Source organism: Giraffa tippelskirchi, chromosome 2 (genome assembly GCF_054371585.1).
Source record: "Giraffa tippelskirchi isolate mGirTip1 chromosome 2, T2T-mGirTip1v1.2.pri, whole genome shotgun sequence".
NCBI classification, from domain to species: Eukaryota; Metazoa; Chordata; class Mammalia; order Artiodactyla; family Giraffidae; genus Giraffa; species Giraffa tippelskirchi.
In genome coordinates, this window is record NC_137276.1 from 139,821,214 (window position 1) to 139,841,044 (window position 19,831).

The window sequence follows — 19,831 nt, forward strand, 5'->3', positions numbered from 1 at the left end:
ATTTTGACAGTTTCTTATAAAACAAAACAATTCCAATTTTAGTTACTTAACCTCCAAAATGAAAAAAAAAAGTGTATAAAACAGCTTGAACATGAAAGCTTATTGCATTTTCACTCACAATAGCTACAAACTGGAAATAACCCAAATGTCCATCAATGTTTATCTTTATTGAATAAACAAGTTGTGTTGTATTTATAAAGTGGAACATTACTAAGCAATAAAATGGAAAAAACTACTGATAAACCCTAGTGATATGCATAAGTTGAAAGAAGCCAGAACATTATGCTAGATGGAAGAAGCCAAATATGAAATAATTCATACTGTAATGTGTTTTATATGATGTTCTGGAATAGGAAAAATTAATCTATGGTGGGAAAAAAATCAGAAAAATTAATTCTAGGAGAATAAAAAATTATTCTGAGAAAGGTATATGGATGGGGGGCATGAGAGGACTTTCTTGAGTGATTTAAATATTCTGTATCTAAACATGTGTGGATTACCTGGATGTATGCATTCATCGAAAGTCATTATGTTGTAAAGATATGTGCATTTAACTATAAATTTTACCTAAATAAAAAGCTCTTAAGGGATAAACTTGAAGAACAAATAGAATTTTGAATTGGCAATTTTAATAAACTGAACAATTATTTTTAAAGAATCCTTGAACATTCTTTCTATGTTTAAAAAACTACCAACAGAGACTTTAGAAAAAAATTCAAAATTAGATAATTTTCTTCAGAGATCTTTGCTGAGAAGAGGTGGAAAGAAATATTATGACAGATAGAGTCGTATGTGGAGTCAAAGGAAAGTTATTTTACTTCTTTGTATATAAAGTTTCTGTTTTGAATGAATTTTAGATTTATAGAAGTGTTACAGAGATAGTCAGGAGGTCCTATATACCCTGTACTGAGTTCTCCCTAATGTTTATATCTTACATAACCATTTTACATCTATCCAAACTAAGAAATGACATTAGTACAATATTATTACTAAAGTAGAAATTTTATTGAGATTTCATCAGTTTTTCCATTGATTTTTATTCTGTTCCAAGATCCAATTCTGGATACTACCCCATTCTATTTCATTAGTTTCCTCTAGTATGTAACAACTTCTCAGTATTTCTTTGTTTTTCATGACTTAGTTTTGAAGAGTACTGCTGAAGGTATTTTGTAGAAGGTATTTTGTAGTATGAGTTGATGTGATATTTTCTGTTCTGTGTTTCCTTAGATTCTGTATTCATCTATTTGGCATCCATTGCTCACAGAGCCAAATGAATGGCCAAAGTTCTTTGCATTTCCCCTGTGATTCAGCCTTCATAGGCACATGGAAATCATTTTTTTATAAACCCTCGAGCCAATCTGGGTCCATACCCCCAACCGTCTCTTTTATCTAACTCTCATATACCAAGCCAGTATTTCCCCTGCCTAAAATCACCCAAGGCCAAGTACTAGATGTCCTATAGGTCAGAGTGTATTGACATTATTCAAATTAGTCAGTCCTAGGCTTTTCCCTCTGCCCTGCCTTGCCCTTTCCATGGAAAACACAATGAAGATTTTAGATTATGCTTTCTATCTATATTCTATTCGGTGGAAGCAAATCACTAAATCCAGCATACCCTCCAGAAGATCTATTAATGTCCACCTTTTGGTTGAAGAAGTATCAAAGAATTTATGGACATATGTTAAAAATGCACCATAATTATTCATAAATATGTTGGGGTAGTTATTTCAAGTCTATACACTTATCTGGTCTCTCCTTAAAGCTTTTCCTACAAATTATAGCATTCATCCGTGGATCTTGTCTGAAACAATTGTTACTGTGGTATTTTAATGGTGATTTTCTATTTCCCCCATCTCTTCTTATTACTTGAAATTCTTCTATAAAGATTTGTCCCTTCTATTTATTTATTTTCCTCAATATGGACTCATGGATATTTCTTTTTTATTTGGTGTATAATCAACAGTATCACTATTTTGTAGTTTAAATTTTTCAGACTTTGGCTATTGGGAGCCTGTGTCCTTTTGACATGCCTCATGTATTTTGTTTGTTTGTTTGTTTAAGTATTTCCTCACTTTTGGGGATTATATGATGCACTGGGTTCATTTTGTATTTTTCCTGCCTAACTCTGAAATCAAACAGTATTTGTTTACATATCAAGATCTTATCTCTGTTACGTATGCTTGCTGCTTTTAGGCTGTCTGTAGACAGAGCTAGGAAATTTGTGTGTGCGTTCTGAGTCAATTCAGTTATGTCCGACTCTTTGCAACCCCATGAACTATAGCCTGCCAGGCTCCTCTGTTCATGGGATTCTCCAGGCAAGAATATTGCGGTGGGTTGCCATGCCCTCTTCCAGGGGATATTCCCGACCCAGGGATCGAACCTGCAGCTTTTACTTCTTGTGCATTGACAAGTGGGTTCTTTACCACTAGCACCACCTGGAAATAAATGTATATATACTAAGTCATGTGTACACACTGTGTGTGCATATCCTTCAAATTCATTAATCTTTTTTCCACAATGCCATATCCGCCATTAATCCCATTCATTGAAATCTCATCACAGTGATTTGGTTCTTTTTTAAATTTCTAAGTGTTTACTCAACTTTCTGAACACATGGAATTCAGTTGTAAAAACTGTTTGAATGTCTTTCTATGCTGATTATAACATTATTGTAATTTCTATAGTAACCACTGAAAACTTAATGCAAAAATGTGAAAGGAAGTTCTGTAAGCTGAGGAGAAATAAAGCCAGAAAGAAACTCAGATTTTCAGAAAGGAATAGTAATATTAGAAAAGTTAATATGTATGTAAATACAAAGACTGTTTTTCTTATTTTAAAATATACATATATACAATATATGTACACATATGCACATATCTAAAGTACATATGACTATTTAAAGCAAGCATTATAATACTGTTTTGAAGTTTATAATATATGTGAATGTAATACATTACATATTAATATTACAACTATAGCCTAAAGGATGAGAGGTTTCATGAGCCAACTGATTGAATAGTTGAACTACGTTTTATGTAAAGGAGTATTAACTATGGGCTTCCCTGGTGGCTCAGCTGGTAAAGAATATGCCTGCAATGAGAGAGACCTGGGTTCGATCCCTGGGTTGGGAAGATCCCCTGGAGGAAAGGCTACCCACTCCAGTATTCTGGCCTGGAGAATTCCATGGACTGTATAGTCCATGGGGTCGCAAACAGTCAGACACAACTGAGCGACTTTCACCTTCACTTTTTCAGACTGAGAAAATTTAAGGATATATTTTGTAATCTCTGTTCAATTCAGTTCAGTTCAGTCGCTCAGTCATGTCCGACTCTTTGCGACACCATGAACCGCAGCAAGCCAGGCCTCCCCATCCATCACCAACACTGAGAGTTTACCCAAACCCGTGTCCATTGAGTCGGTGATGCCATCCAACCATCTCATCCTCTGTCGTCCCCTTCTCCTCTTGCCCTCAATCTTTCCCAGCATCAGGGTCTTTTCAAATGAGTCAGCTCTTTGCATCAGGTGGCCAAAGTATTGGAGTTTCATTTTCAACATCAGTCCTTCCAATGGATATTCAGGACTGATTTCCTTTAGGATGGACTGGTTGGATCTCCTTGCAGTCCAAGGAACTCTCAAGAGTCTTCTCCAACACCACAGTTCAAAAGCATCAATTCTTTGGCACTCAGCTTTCTTTACAGTCCAACTCTCACATCCATACATGACTACTGGAAAAACCATAGCTTTGACTAGATGGACCTTTGTTGACAAAGCAATGTCTCTACTTTTCAATATGCTGTCTAGGTTGGTCATAACTTTCCTTCCAAGGAGCAAGTGTCTTTTAATTTCATGGCTGCAGTCACCATCTGCAGTGATTTTGGGGCCCAGAAAAATAAAGTCAGCCACTGTTTCCACTGTTTCCCCATCTATTTGCCATGAAGTGATGGGACCAGATGCCATGATCTTAGTTTTCTGAATGTTGAGCTTTAAGCCAACTTTTTCACTTTCCTCTTTCACTTTCATCGAGAGGCTCTTTAGTTTTTCTTCACTTTCTGTCATAAGGGTGGTGTCATCTGCATATCTGAGGGTATTGATATTTCTCCTGGCAATCTTGATTCCAGCTTGTGCTTCCTCCAGCCTAGCATTTCTCATGATGTACTCTGCATATAAGTTAAATAAGCAGGGTGACAATATACGGACGGGTCATGGTGGAGACTTCTGACAGAATGTGGTCCACTGGAGAAGGGAATGGCAAACTACTTCAGTATTCTTGCCTTGAGAACCCCATGAACAGTGAAAAGGTAGAAAGATAGTACACTGAAGGATGAACTCCCCGGGTTGGTAGGTGCCCAGTGTGCTACTGGAGATCAGTGGAGAAATAACTCCAGAAAGAATGAAGGGATGAAGCCAAAGCAAAAACAACACCCAGTTGTGGATGTTATTTGTGATAGAAGCAAGATTCGATGGTGTAAAGAGCAATATTGCATAGGGACCTGGAATGTTAGGTCCATGAATCAAGGCAAATTGGAAGTGGTCAAACAGGAGATGACAAGAGTGAACATCGACATTCTAGAAATCAATCTCTGTAATGACCACTAAATATTTAATGCAAAGAGGTATAACTAAAAAGCAGTGGATAAATTAATTAAATTTTAAAAATTAATGTATTTCACTAAATAAAGCAAAAGGAAAAATGGAGAAACAAAAACCAGGTAGCACAAGTAGAAGGCAAAATCGTGAAATGATGGACTTAAGCTATATTAATAATTACATTTCATAATAAACATAATAAGACACTTAGGAACACTCCAAGTAAAATGCAAAGATGATCAAATTGGGTAAAGAAGCAAGACTCAACAATATGCTATGTAAGAGGCACTATAAGTGCAACTTAAACAACTGTCAACTTAAAATAGACTATAGTATACACAGGTTGCTATATATGACCCTCATGGTAACCACATACCAAAACCCTGATACATATACCAAAAAAAGGAAGAGAAAGAATACAAGAACACTAAACAAAGTAATGAAATCACAATAGAAGAGAACAGAAGAAGAAAGGAGCAAAGAAAAACTACAGAACAACTAGAAAACAGTGAAAAAAATGCAATAAATATACCTAACAGAAGAAGAAAGGAGCAAAGAAAAACTACAGAACAACTAGAAAACAGTGAAAAAAATGCAATAAATATACCTATCAATAATTATGTTAAATGTAAATGGACTAAATGTTCCCATAAAAAGACATAAGATGGCTGAATACATAAAAAAAAACAAGACCCATATGTCCATATTGCTAAAAAGAGACTCACTTAGATTTAAAAAGGTGTGGCATATACTTGCAATGAAATACCATTCAGTCATAAAAAAGAATGAAATCTTGCACATGGATGGAACTTCAGGGCATTAGACTAAATGAAGTTCAGTTTCACTTATATATGAAACTTAAAATCAAAATGAACAGAACAAAACAGAAACAGACTCATAGATAGAAAAAAACTGATGATCAAAAGAGGGAAGAGGAGTCAGTGAGTGAGGGAGATAGGTGAAGGGGCTTAAGAGGTATAAGCTTCCAGTTATAAATTAGTAAGTCATGAGGTGTAATGTACAGCATAGGGAATGTATGTACATTACAATAATACTGTAATGACTGGTGGTAGATGATTATTAGACTTATTGTGGTGATCAATTTGTAATGTAGATAAATGTCAAATTGCTGTGTTGTACAACTGAAACTGATATTTTGTATGTCAACTACACTTCAGTTAAAAAAATAGAACGGAAAAAACACTTAGTGTTTTTTCTAAAAATTTTTGTTTTAAAAAATTTATTGTTTGTTATTTAAATTTATTGTTGTTTGTTTAAAAAATTTATTGTTAAAAAATTTGTTGTTTCTAAAAATTTATTTTGACATTTAACGTTTGTTTCCTGCTAGTCAACAAATGTGAAATATCTAAAACATAGAGTTGGAGATGATTAACCCCTTGATGGTATTTAATAAAAGATGTACATCTAAAATTTTATTTTACATAGACTATAGATTTATACATAAAAAGCAAAACTAAAGCTTTTAGAAGAAAATATTAGAATATCTGTGACTTACCATTAGGCAGAGTTTTTGGGGGACAAGACACAGAAGAGCAATAACTATAAAAGAAGGAAAATATATGAATTGAACTTCACCATACTTAAAAACTGCTCGAGAAAATAAATAATACAGCCATAGAATGGGAGAAAATATACACGAAACATGTATCTGATAATGAACTCATATTCAGAATACATAAAGAAGTCCTTCAACTCCATCATAAGAAACAAACAACCCAGTAAAAACAGGGAAAAGATTTGAGCGGGCACTTGACCAAGGAGGATAGGCAAATGGTTAGTAAGCATATGAAAAACCAAGATCTGGGTGCTCGGTATGCTGTTGCTACTGTAATACCATTGTTTACATGATTGTGGACAGAACTAAGAAGTATTTTTTCCTTAAATCATGAGTTAATATTTGATATTTCTAATTCAATTGTAACATTATAGCATTTTTCCATACTTGATTTTATTTTATATGTGGATCTCTTTTACAGTGAAATCTTGTTTCCTAATTTCATGAATATACTTGTTTATTTGCTTTATTCTAGAATTATATTAAAAAGTTTCAGAATTACAGGACCTGTGTAATTACTAAGAATATATTAACCAAGTAAAGTTTAAGTTTTCTTTTTTAGTTCCTTTTGTCTTTAGAATATATTTCACTAAGGATGTACAGAGTATGTGGTCAAAATCTACTTGAATCTCAATTATTTTCTTCTTTGTTATATCAGTTTGATCTGTAGTTAGATTAATCTGTTTCTGTTTAGTAATGCATGTCATAAGAATGATAGAATATCATCATTTTGCAGTTCCCAGTGCAATAAGCTGATTCAAGTAAGGATTGTCATCGTATGTTAAAACCTTTGGCTAAAACTTTGTCAAGGTCAAGGTATTCACATGGCCTCAAAATAACACCCCACACATGATATATTTGCAGTTACTACTTAACCAATTGATCAAACATAACAACACCAGTGATAGGACAACCTGACATTATGTTTCCTGAAGTGATGCAATAAAAAATACACAGTCACTTATGAAGTATTCTTGCCAAAATATTTAATGTGAATCTAGTCATGAGGGTAATAATAAGACAAATCCAGAATGTAGGACATTCTACAAAATAACTGGCCTGGATGCTTAAAAAATGGCAATGTCATGGGAAGTAAAAAAAAGAAAAGGTAGTGAAAATTGTTCTAGATTAAAAGAGTCCTTAGAAACATAATCAAATGCAAAACAAATCTTGTAGACTAAAAAACACAAACTTCAAAACATTTTATATGAAATTTGAATAGCAATAATAATATGATGATGTAAAATTATCGTTACTTTTTCAGGTAAGGTGATAGTATTGTGTTTAAGTAGAGGATATTCTTTTTTTTGGGAACTTCATGCAGAAAATTTTGAAGTGTTTCAGTGCCTATAGTTTACTATCAAATGACTTTTCATATATATATATATACACACACATATAGAAAGAACTAAGGTCAGGCAAAACATTAACAACTGGTAAATACAGATGATCATATAGGGTGGTATAGGGGTGTTTATTTTAGTATTCTTTCAACTTTATATATGTTGGAAATTTTTTCAAAAAAAGAAAGGTATAATTCAGGACAGTTGGGGTAATCTGAGTTACTGTCGCCAGGTGGTGCTCATGCTTTTCAAATAAAGCCAAATAAACAGGTCAATTAATTGAATATTTATTTAGGAAAAACTTGGATGGGAGGGATTACAGACTATAAATCCAGCTTTTAAACTTAGCCAGTATTCACTCTTGCTTGCTTTATTATGTCCTACATATATTGAAGAGTCTTAGCTATAAATTTTTTTTTGGTCTCACTGTCTGCCTCTGTTTGCCCCTTTTCTGTTTCCAGACCCTTACTTACTTCTCACAAAGGCTGCTGTAATGATTCCCTATGCCAAAAGCTGCTTTGATCCACACTGCTGACACAGTGACCTTCCTGCAGCATTTCTCTCCCCTTCATCAGCTCCCTATTTCCTTCCAAATAATTTCCACTCTTCAGCAAAGTGTTCAAGGTTGATAGCAGTCTGCGTCCCCAGTGTATCTCCCATTAAATTTGTCTTGTATTAACTCTACTCATGAGACACCTTGATTGCTGTCTTTTTTTTCCCCAAATGAATTTTAGATACTTTGTTGCCCTTGAGTGTCTTGCTTCATATGTCTCCATATCCAAGGTGCCCTTCTGCCCAACACTAGACCAAGTCTAACCTTATTTTCATCAGAGCCAGATTAAATGTAATTTTCTTTATGTAATCTTCCCAAGCAACCCACTCAGAAATCTTCCCACAGCACTCTCTAATTTTCTTAACAACTTATCACATTTTGTATTATGTAATAATTATGTGTGACTACTAAATTACAAACACTTCCAAGGAAGCAGTTTGTTTAGTTCAATGTGGCATTCACTCAAGGTCAGTGGAATTGAATTTCAGGATTATTCAAAGCTAGTTTACAGAAGTGGTGAAAGTGCTGACTAATCATCACCAATTGCCAGCCTTACTCTGGTTTTTCATTTCACAGATATGCAATGAAGGGCCACTATAATGAGAAACCAACCTGGATGAAGGATGTCTATGGCTTATCAACTGCTGCTAAGTCACTTCAGTCGTGTCCGACTCTGTGCGACCCCACAGACGGCAGCCCACCAGGCTCCCCCGTCCCTGGGATTCTCCAGGCAAGAACACTGGAGTGGGTTGCCATTTCCTTCTCCAATGCATGAAAGGGAAAAGTGAAAGTGAAGTCGCTCAGTCATGTCCGACCCTTAGCGAACCCATGGACTGCAGCCTACCAGGCTCCTCTGTCCATAGGATTTTCCAGGCAAGAGTACTGGAACGGGTTGCCATTTCCTTCTCCGACTACTACTAGCCAAAAAATTAACAAATTTGAAGGAAAATTTCCATTCAATTTGACACTTTGTGTGAAAACTCTTAAACCTTCTTATGTCATTTGGTGTATATTTCACTCCTAGGTAAGAACATGATAAGAATGCTCAAAGATTTGTTTGAAGAATATTTGGAAGGACATATTTATAAAAGATAAAAATTGGAAATAGCCTAACTAGTCAACAACACAGAGGTGGTTAAACAAATTCATACAATTAATTACTGTGAAGCCATTAATAATATTTAATGAACTGAGACTTCTCTCTAAATATTTAGAGAATAATATTTAGGGATATAGAGGTGTCTGATGTATTAAGTGGAAAAAAATTACAGAATAGTGTTGACATCATAATACCTTTTAATGGAAGGAACAAATACATACGCATAGAAAAACTAAACATGATGGCAGAGATATTTGTAGGTTTGGGGATTATTTTTAATTTCCCGTTACTTTTTAAGTTTTAATGATGAGCAGCTATATTAAGAAAAAATAACAAAATTTATTTTTAGAAAATAATTATATCTCAAAAATTATTCTATTCTATACATAAAATCCAGTATACACACAGTATTCAGAATACATATTGTATACATAAAATTCAGTAAGCCAGAAAGGAATTTCAGTCTCTAATACTAGTCGTTGGGCCTCACATAGAACCAAGGGGTTGGAAGGGTCAAATGATGACACAAGGGAAGACAGTATTAGAGAAAAGGTGAGGAACCCAAAGAGGGTTAAGAAGTATGGTTACCATGCTTAGGAACAGAGGGACACAGGAGTACAACAAGTAGGAGGACCAGAGAAATCAAGCAGATACCAAGATTGTAATGTAGTAGGAAGATAACTACGTTTAAAAATCTGGTAACAATACTTAGTATTTTTTAAATGTGTATATATATTTATATGTTTTGGTCACCCCATGGCTTATGGGATCTTAGTTCCCCGGCTTGGGATTGAACCCGTGCCCCCTGAAATGGAAGCATGGAATCTTAACCACTGGACCTCCAAGGGAGTCCCTAGTTTCACCTAAGGAACTTCTAAAAGATGATACTGTAACCATAACCAGTCTCATCCCAGAACAAAGTCCCCAGGGGATGTGGGACTAGGCAGGGAGCCAGGCAAAATTAATTTCTTTTCAAACTCCTCAAGTAATTCTTTTAAAAAAATAATTTATTTGTGCTAGGTCTTCATTGCTGTGCTCAGGCTTTCTCCAGTTGCAGTGAGAAATGGGAGCTGCTCTCTAGTTGCGGTGCACGGGGTTCTCATTGTGGTGGCTTCTCTTGTCTTGGAGCATGGGCATATGGGCACACGGGCTTCAATAGTTGTGGCACACATTCTTCAGTAGATGTGGCTCGTGGGCTCTAGAACACAGGCTCAGTAGCTGTGGCACGCAGGCCTAGCTGCTCTGTGGTATGTGGAATCTTCCTGGACCAGGGATCAAACCCATGTCCCTTCATTGGCAGGCGGATTTTTACCCACTGAGCCACCAGAGAAGTCCTTCTTAGGTAATTCTAATGTGCAGATATGGTTCAGAGTCACTGTTTTAGATGAGTGCTATTATCTCAGCTAAAGCAGTTAGGCCACACTAGGCAAAAGATGCTGGTGGTTACACTGAAGAGGCACTTCGATTGTAGTTGACATTGGCGGGAAATAAGAGTGGTAGAGAGGCCTCACAGGCAGCAATTCCCAGTGGCTGAGCACCATCCAAGCCATGCCACCACTGTCGGCAGTACACAATGATTTGGACAGTAGTGCTAAGTCACTTCAGTCATGTCCGACATTTTTGCTACACCATGGATTGTAGTCCACCCGGCTCCTCTGTTCATGGGATTCTCTAGGCAAGAATTCTGGAGTGGGTTGCTGTGCCCTTCTCCAGGGGATTTTCCCAACCCAGGGATTGAACCTGAGTCTCTTATGTCCCCTGCATTGGCAGGCAGGTTCTTTACCACTAGCACCACCTAGGAAGCCCTTGCACAGTAGCAGCTGCACATACTTTGTAAATAGCAGGCTGCCAACCACACAAGAAGGCAGTTACTCTATTCTTATTTTAAATTACAAAAAAAAAATGCTTGAATTTATCACCAGAATATCATTTTTGAGTATACAAATTCAAATGGCCTGACGAGCTTTGTGAAAGGCTCCCAGATATGCTAAATGGTGGGAACATGTGGAGGGTACCAATTGCCGTGACTGGTCCCAGTGGGGCAGTTCATGGGACTGGGAAACTGTGTTAAAGGGTAAGGAAGGTGGTATGGGAGAAGCACACTTCACGATCAGGTTGCAAGAAGCATCAATCACCTGAGAAAGTTTGTCCATCAGATGTTGCCTGTGGAAAGAGGAGTGGATGGAGGGGAGGCAAGCAGGTTTCCGTTGGGACATCACAAGCTGCCTTTTCCACAATGGGGTCCACCTGCAACTTTGTACAACCCAGAGATGGGAAGCTTCCAGTTTCTCCAGTGGATGATCAACACTCAGGACAGCTACACACAGTAATGCTGAAGTATTATTCATAGGACCAGAATAATCTGTTTTTATTACTCAAAATACTCTCTCCTTCCTAGAAAGGGAAACCGGAGATAATATGCTCAGTAGATCAGTCGTATCCAACTCTGCAACCCCGTGGACTGTAGCTCGCCAGGCTCCTCTGTTCATGGGATTTCCCAAGCAAGATTACTGGAGTGGGTTGCCATGTGCTTCTCCAGGGGTGATAATAAGTGAACATTTATTAAAAGGTCAGCGTGTCAAGTGCTCTACATTTTAGCATTTCATTTACACTTGAAGAAGGCATGGAAATCATGCCCAAACTCACAAAACTGGTCAGAGTGATGAGAGCAAAATTAAAACCCTCTGGCTAATTCATGTCGATGTATGGCGAAAGCTCCCACAATATTGTAAAGTAATTATCCTCCAATTAAAATAAATAAATAAAATTTAAAAAACCCTCTGACTCCAGATTGTGCCAACCTTCCCAGGAGATTGAGCAAGCATTTAGAAGACTGATCAGGAGACAGAGAAAAGGGAGAGGAATGCTCCTGATGGAAATGTCATGAAGGCCATGAGAATATTTGCACTACACACATCTCATAATGCGGTGGATCTCTCTGGTAACCAGAATGATTTAGGTTGTCAAATACAGAGTCTCTCTCTCTACTTTTTTTTTCAGAGTGCTATATAATCCTTATTTCTTTTCTTCCTTAACTTGCTAAAGTCTCACAAAGAAGTAAACAAATTTTAAGTTTATATTTAAGAACTCAGTGAACTTTTACAAATGTATACACATCATATTGCCATCACCCAGATGAAGTTAAACATTATCAGCAGTGCAGTAGCTTCCTTCTTGTCCTCCTAGTCAAAGCCCCACTTCATCCTCGGCCTCCATCCCAACCACTATTCTGAACGTATAGATTTGCTTTGCTTACTCTAGAGCATCATATGGATCCTTTGGTATTTGATGTCTTTCACCCTACACTAGCCTGTGGAATTCATCCATGTTACTGTATATAGTTCTTAATACAAACCACATGGTCCAAGAAGATAACCTATTCTAGCCACAATCCCAGCCTCCAAGCAGTCAGATTACTCATATTTGATTAGACTTGCTTATTTTTAGTTATAATGCTGTTCCAAGGACACTCCCTGTACACCCAGATTGGACCTCATATATATCTCATATCCACATCAACTAGATATATAGGCATGATTTCTTAGGATGGGCACTATCTATAGAGGTTTTTAGATATCCACTATGTGCTTGTCCTTATTGTTATCACTCTCAATAGTAGTTTTTTTCCTGTTCAACTTACTGCCTTTTAGCTACCACAGCTCTCTCTTTAAAAAAAAAGCTTTGGGTTTTCTGTGTTTTGTTAATGCATTGCTATCGCTCAGTATAAACAATTTCTTTCAAGAAAGGGGTTTTACTAAATATTGTGTTTTTCTAATGCAAAGAATTTCTGTGGCTTGAGGGGAAGTCTTGTAATGGTGATAAATGGTTCCCAGGTTATTGTTTGTATGACTCCAAGGTGTAGAGAGGTAGAGCTGTTTACCTTCTTTATTGTCCCTTGCTCACATCTGGACCACTGCTTCCACTGCTCTCTATTCCTTCTCCCAATATTGGACACTGAAGTCTAACCCTTCCCACAAATAGATGGAAGGAGGGCCAATTTTCAGTGACTCACAGGCACATCCTCCCTCATTAAAAAAATATATTTCCTGACCATTACCCATTTCATTGACAATTGAATTCTTTATAAGAGCCAGCAATAGTATTATTCACCTTTTTCCTCCTCTCTTACCTTGTTCTCCTCTCTCTCTCTCCACTCTTTCTTTTTGTTGTTATGGCAGGGGAAAAAATTAAGAAGTTGTAATATTGGCATGACATTTTTCAGAAATTTCCAAGTCTGATGTTATTGGAGGGGAAAAATAGAAAGACCTAAAGAAAACATTTTAAAAAACTGTTTTTGCCTAGAATTTTTGTTTATAACCACCCCCCACCCCCACCCCGAATCCAATTACACAGTTCTAGGTCAGGAACAATCACTGTCTTACCCTTGTTTACTTTTTTTCATTTCTACAACCAGCACTTCTTCTTTTTGGTGGCACTTGTTATTATGAAGAACTTATTATTGCTTGCTTGTTTGGTTGGTTGGTTTTAACCAGTTCATTGGACTTGGTACATTTGTTACCATCAGTGGAGAAAGGTAAAACCATGAATACTTTGAATACTTTAGTCAAGTTTGGGTGATGATGGTCTATTGTGCTTTTGTTTCCACTTTGAAAATATATTTCTCAAGAGTCACCCATTCTCCTTACACGTGCCTATGTACAGTATTTGAACTAAAGTATTGACAAAGAAAAGATAATTGAGTACATGGGCGAAATTGTATGCATTCCTTTCTAATTATTTTATACAAGTAATTTATTTGTACTTAGCAAAAAATCAAAAGCAAGTACAAAACTTTTTACTTTTCTCTTTCTTGATGTAATATATGTTTATTGTAAAAATTTAGAAAATATAGATCAATGAAATAAAAAATAAAAATTCATTTCTGATTCTATTGTAGAGAAAAGCATTATTGCCATATAGGGCTATCACATATCCTTTCATAATTTTTATGTGTACTATATGTACCATTTTGTTTCTCCTTTCCTTTCTGACATACATGCACAAAAAATGGTTTTAATTTTTTAAAATATTTAATGTATTGAGAATATACTTCCATGCTATTAGCCATTAGTTTTCAGCATCATTTTTAATAGAAGTCCAATATTCCACTGGGTGAACAGATCATAATTTATTTAAGTAATGTCCTACTGTTAAATATTTATATTCTTTCACTAGTAAGCAGCATACAATAAGCATAAAAGCAAAGCATAAAAGCATAAAAGACCCTTAACTTCTAGCATGTGCGTATCTGTTTGTCTTTTATTCCCTAGGTTTCATTCCAGGGTCTAGTTCTGCAGTAAGACAGCCATTTAAGTTGTAGAACAGCGGAATATTACCACTGGTTCATTATATCCTTTATTCATTTATTTAACAAATACTTACTGACTGCCTACTTTGTGCCAGGATCTGTGCAGTATACTCAGGATATAATGATGATGAAGGTACAAGTAATCGTTAATCTGGGAAAGTATAGTTTTATGTGAGAGAAACTCAATAAATAATTATAAAGAGTTTGGACAGGTGCCATTATAGAAGAAGTACACTCATCCAAGAGGGCTTGTAAGAGACAACTATTCCAGACTTTGAGGAAGGGTAGTTAAGGGGAATTGTTCACATTGCATGAAAATTTCCTGTGCCATATATTCTCATGGTGAGTAAAGACTTCAGATGTCATTTAGCTCAAACCTCTTTTGCTGCTGCAATTTTCTGTGTCAGCTGGTGATTCAATACACAGGGCTTTGCAGTATGGTCAGTGGAGTTAGACTGCCTGAATGTGAGTCCTGGTTCTACTCATTTAGGGTCTGCACATATGATTTCAGGCATATAGTATATAATACTCAACCTACAGTGGTTCAACTTAAGATTTTTTTATTTACCTGTAAGCTGATGCAAAAGAGATAGGCGTTCAGTGGAAACTGGACTTTGAATTTTGATCTTTTCCCAGGCAACCAATATGTGGTATGATACTCCTTCATGATGCTGGGCAGTGGCAGTGAGTCTCAGCTCCCAGTCAATGAAGTCACAAGGTAAACAATCGATACCCTATGTGTCCTGTGTTTGAACACATTTAAGGTAGGCTAGGCTAAGCTGTGATGTTCAATTGGTTAAGTGTATAAAATATTTTCAACTTACGATGTTTCCAGCTTATGATGGGTTTGTTGGAATATTACCCCACCATAAGTGGAGGAACCTCTATGCATATAATTCATGTACACTCAATTCATGCAATGATCATGTTAATAGGAAACTCACTGTCCACCAAAGCTTTTGATTGTTAGAAAGTTATTCTTCATTGTAGGCTGAAATTGGGCTCCTTTAGCTTTTACCTGGAAAATATTTCCACCTTAAAAAATGGAGAAATTTCAGGGAGGCAACTGTTGGTTCAGTTTAATGAAGTCATTTCCAACATTTAGAGCTTTCTAACAGAAATGGACAGCTAAGGAGGGGTGATTTTCACAAGTTACAATAACCACACAGCCTCTTGATTGCAGAGAGTTCCCTGGATAAAATCCAAAGTAGCAGACTTCATAGCTTATCTGTACTACAAGTGGACTCTGAAATGCATTTTGAAAGCACGTGAACACAGGCACAGTAAACTTTGATTTTGTACTATAGTGACACTTATTGGCAAACCCAACTTGAAATACAGATTTGCGTAAGAACATGAGCACATTATCTTGCATTGAATTCTGCAAAGGAATTTATATTCCCACAACACTCAGATTAAACTTGGCTCTACAAAAGAGAACTAGGGATCATTGTCCTTTGTTACTATTGAATCAGTTAGTACTTGTGATGAAATTTAGATTATGACATTGGCAATCAAAACCAGCCCTTGACCAGGGACTCCTGCAATGAAGAGATATTAGAAACAAAAGAAACCATGCTGCATTTTGTTAAGCTGGTTTCCAAGGTTTAACTGAACTAAATATACTTTTGGCTGAGAGAGATTCTCACCATGGGTTTCCTAGTGTGAAAGGTTTATGACAAATTTTAGGCTAATGGAAACAACTATGCTTTGGAACAGAATTGATGTGTACTTATCAGTTTTGAATTGATTTACAATTCATAAAGCCCTCAGATGGCAGAAAAGAATGACCACTCCATGAAGCACCTTGGTGAAGATAACAGGGGTAGTCAGCAGAGGTCTAAGGTAAGTCAAGACTGTGAATGGAGACTTGCAGGCCCACTGCTGCTGCAGTGGCCATTCAGTAACACGGAGGGGCTCACCCTCCCCTCCTCTGTGGCATTTTCATGTCCTTCAATATATAATCTGAGTTATGTAACTGAAAAGCTTATTCTTTGAAGATATGACTCAAGTTGGATTATTTCTAGGTTCAAACCACTATAATTCCTAGCAATTGCATAAAGATTTACATTTGAAAATTAGAAGTAGTACAGTATATAGAAAGGGCTTCCCTTGTGGCTCAGTTGGTAAAGAATCTGCCTGCAATGCAGGAGACCTGGGTCCGATCCCTGGGTGGGGAAGATTCCCTGGAGGAGGGAATGGCAACTGACTCCAGAATTCTTGCCTGGGGAATCCCCATGGACAGAGGAGCCTGGCAGGCTACAGTCCTTGGGATTGCAAAGAGTCGGACATGACTGAGTGACTAAGCACACAAATAGTATAGAAAAACATTGTAATATACTGTTTTTTTCCTTTTAAAAAAAGTACGTCCTCAACTTTTAGGTGAATTTACCAACTTAGAAGGGGTAATTTCTTTTGGTCATTTGAATTCAAAACTACTTCCTTATCTTGCTCTTGAAACCACGTTTATTCCTCAGTTAATTTCAGCATCATCTATTCAAGCCTGCTGCTGCTGCTGCTAAGTCGCTTCAGTTGTGTCCTACTCTGTGTGACCCCATAGATGAGAGCCCACCAGGCTCCCGCGTCCCCGGGATTCTCCAGGCAAGAACACTGGAGTGGGTTGCCATTTCCTTCTCCAATACATGAAAGTGAAAAGTGAAAGAAGTTGCTCAGTTGCGTCTGACTCTTAGTGACCCCATGGACTGCAGCCTACCAGGCTCCTCTGTCCATGGGATTTTCCAGGAAAGAGTACTGGAGTGAGTTGCCATTGCCTTCTCCACTATTCAAGCCAACCAGGCTCAAATCTGAATCTCAAAACGGTTCCCTTAAAGGATCCTCAGTCTACTCACCCATATGCTACTTAAAGCTTTACCATTATTAATTTGTTATTCCCCAAGTATTTGAGTACCTACTCAGTACCAGGCACTGTACTCATTCTACTGAATAATCATTTCTCCCCAATATGAAGCACCTCTGGAAAGAAAGGAGATATGCAGCCATGAAATTAAAAGACTCTTGCTCCTTGGAAGAAAAGCTATGACAAACCTAGACAGTATATTAAAAAGCAGAGACATTACTTTGCCAAAAAAGGTCTGTCTAGTCAAAGCTATGGTATTTCCAGTTGTCTTGTATGGATGTGAAAGTTGGACCATAAAGAAGGCTGAGCATCAAACAATTGATGGTTTCAAACTGTGGTATTGGAGAAGACTCTTGATAGTCCCTTGAACTACAAGGAGATCAAACCAGTCAATTCTAAAGGAAATCAACCCTGAATATTCATTGGAAAGACTGATGCTGAAGCTGAAGCTCCAATACTTTGGCCACCTGATGCAAAGAGCCGACTCACTGGAAAAGATCCTGATTCTGGGAAAGATAGAAGGCAGGAGGAAAAGAGGAAGACAGAAGATGAGATAGTTGGATGGCATCACCGACTCAATGGACATGAGTTTCAGCGAGCTCCAGGAGATGTTGAAGGACAGAGAAGCCTGGCATGCTGCAGTCCGTGGGGTCTCAAAGAGTCGGACGCGACTGAGTGACGAAACAACAACAACATATTCATAGCAAGGCACAGCCTGCACTAGAAGAAGAGACATCTAAGAACATTTTAATACAATGGAGTGAGTGCTTTGCAGAGGTTATGTAGAGGACTGGGGAAAAGAGAGGAAGGGTGTCTAGCCCAGAGAAGGCTCCAGGAAGGGGAGTTGGGCCTGCTTTCTAGAATAAGGAACGCTAGAACTGAATCTTGAAGGGTGAATAGGAGTGAATCAGGTGACTGGCAAATGTGTGTCCCAGGCAGGGAAACTGGAAGGGCAAAAGTGCGGAAAGTCCATGTGTATCTCTGTGAATCTTGGTCTTCTCATCTGTAAGTGTTTACTTTATAGGAGCGTTGTAAGGTATAAATGAGAAAATGTGTATAACAAACATACTAAGTGCTCACCAAATTATTATTGTTATTATTCTCATCATCATTATTGTTATTACAACCGCTGTAATATATCAATGTAGAGATATGCATAGTAACCATATAGCAACAAGATGACCTCCCCAGGCCCCAAATTCTGGCCTGATAAATATCCTAACATATCTATACTTGGAGTGTTCCAATCTGAAACAATCTCAGAGCCTAAAGTTACTAGACACCTCAAGTCATAACAACTCCCCTTGCTTGCTGACATTCCATGTTTACTAAGAACCATGTTGCTTTGCCTTCCTTTAGATCTCAGTCACATGGCAAAGAGATGGGGAAACAATGGGAACAGTGAGAGACTTTATATTCTTGAGCTCCAAAATCATTGCAGATGGTGACTGCAGCCATGAAATTAAGACTCTTGCTCCTTGGAAGAAAAGCTATGACAAACCTAGACAGCATATTAAAAAGCAGAGACATTACTTTGCCAACATAGGTCGTCTAGTCAAGGCTATGGTTTTTCCAGTAGTCATGTATGGATGTGAGAATTGGGCCATAAAGAAAGCTGAGTGCTGAAGAATTGATGCTTTTGAACTGTGGTTTGAAAAGACTTTTGAGAGTCCCTTGGACTCTGGGAGATGAAACCAGTCAATCCTAAAGGAACTCAGTCCTGAATACTCACTGGAAGGACTGATGCTGAAGCTGAAGCTGCAATACTTTGGCCATCTGATGCGAAGAACTGACTCAATGGAAAAGACCCTGATGCTGGGCAAGATTTAAGGCAGGAGGAGAAGGGGATGACAGAAGATGAGATGGTTGGATGGCATCACTGACTCGATGAACATGAGTTTGAGCAAGCTCCGGGATCTGACAGGAGTTGCCGGCCCGTGGCCCAGAGGCTGGGATCCCTAGTGTAAGACATCCAAGATTGGTTTCCCTATATACAAAATATACTTATTAGACAAATAATGGAAACAGCAGGTCCTATACACTGGGAGATAAAAATTAAAGTAAGCATGGGATGGAGAAAGCAAATGGAGAAATAATTAATGGGGTAGATGAAATATTGTTCTGACTTCCCCTGGATTTTGCTTGCCCATGCCCTCCGGCTGAGATAGATACGCTTTTGTAAGGCAGAACTGGAGATGAGTAAATAGGAAGGTGGTTATCCACTTTTATCATCACAGCACTCCACATCACAGTTCAAGAAAATGCTAATGAAGAAAATTCTGTGAGTTTGTGGAATCAGAACCCAAATTACTTTCAGAATTTAGAAGCATCAGAGTAGGAGGACTTCTCTGGTGGTCCATTGATTAAGACTTCACATTCCAAAATGTTGGGGAGCTAAGATATCCCACATGCCTCACAGCCAAAAAGCCAAAACATAAAACAGAAGCAATATTGTAACAAATTCAATGAAGACTTTAAAAAGTGGTCTACATTAAAAAAAAAAAAAAA

The 19,831-nt window shown here is 37.4% G+C and overlaps 1 long non-coding RNA gene across 1 annotated transcript in view; it reads left to right on the top strand.

Annotated features, from left to right (window-relative positions):
- LOC145538602 (uncharacterized) overlaps positions 1–19,831 on the top strand; it is a 36,495-nt gene extending 16,664 nt beyond the window's left edge. The window contains exons 2-3 of the long non-coding RNA XR_014077076.1: positions 8,636–8,789; positions 15,103–19,831. This is a non-coding gene — a long non-coding RNA (uncharacterized LOC145538602). The remainder of the gene's footprint in view (positions 1–8,635; positions 8,790–15,102) is intronic.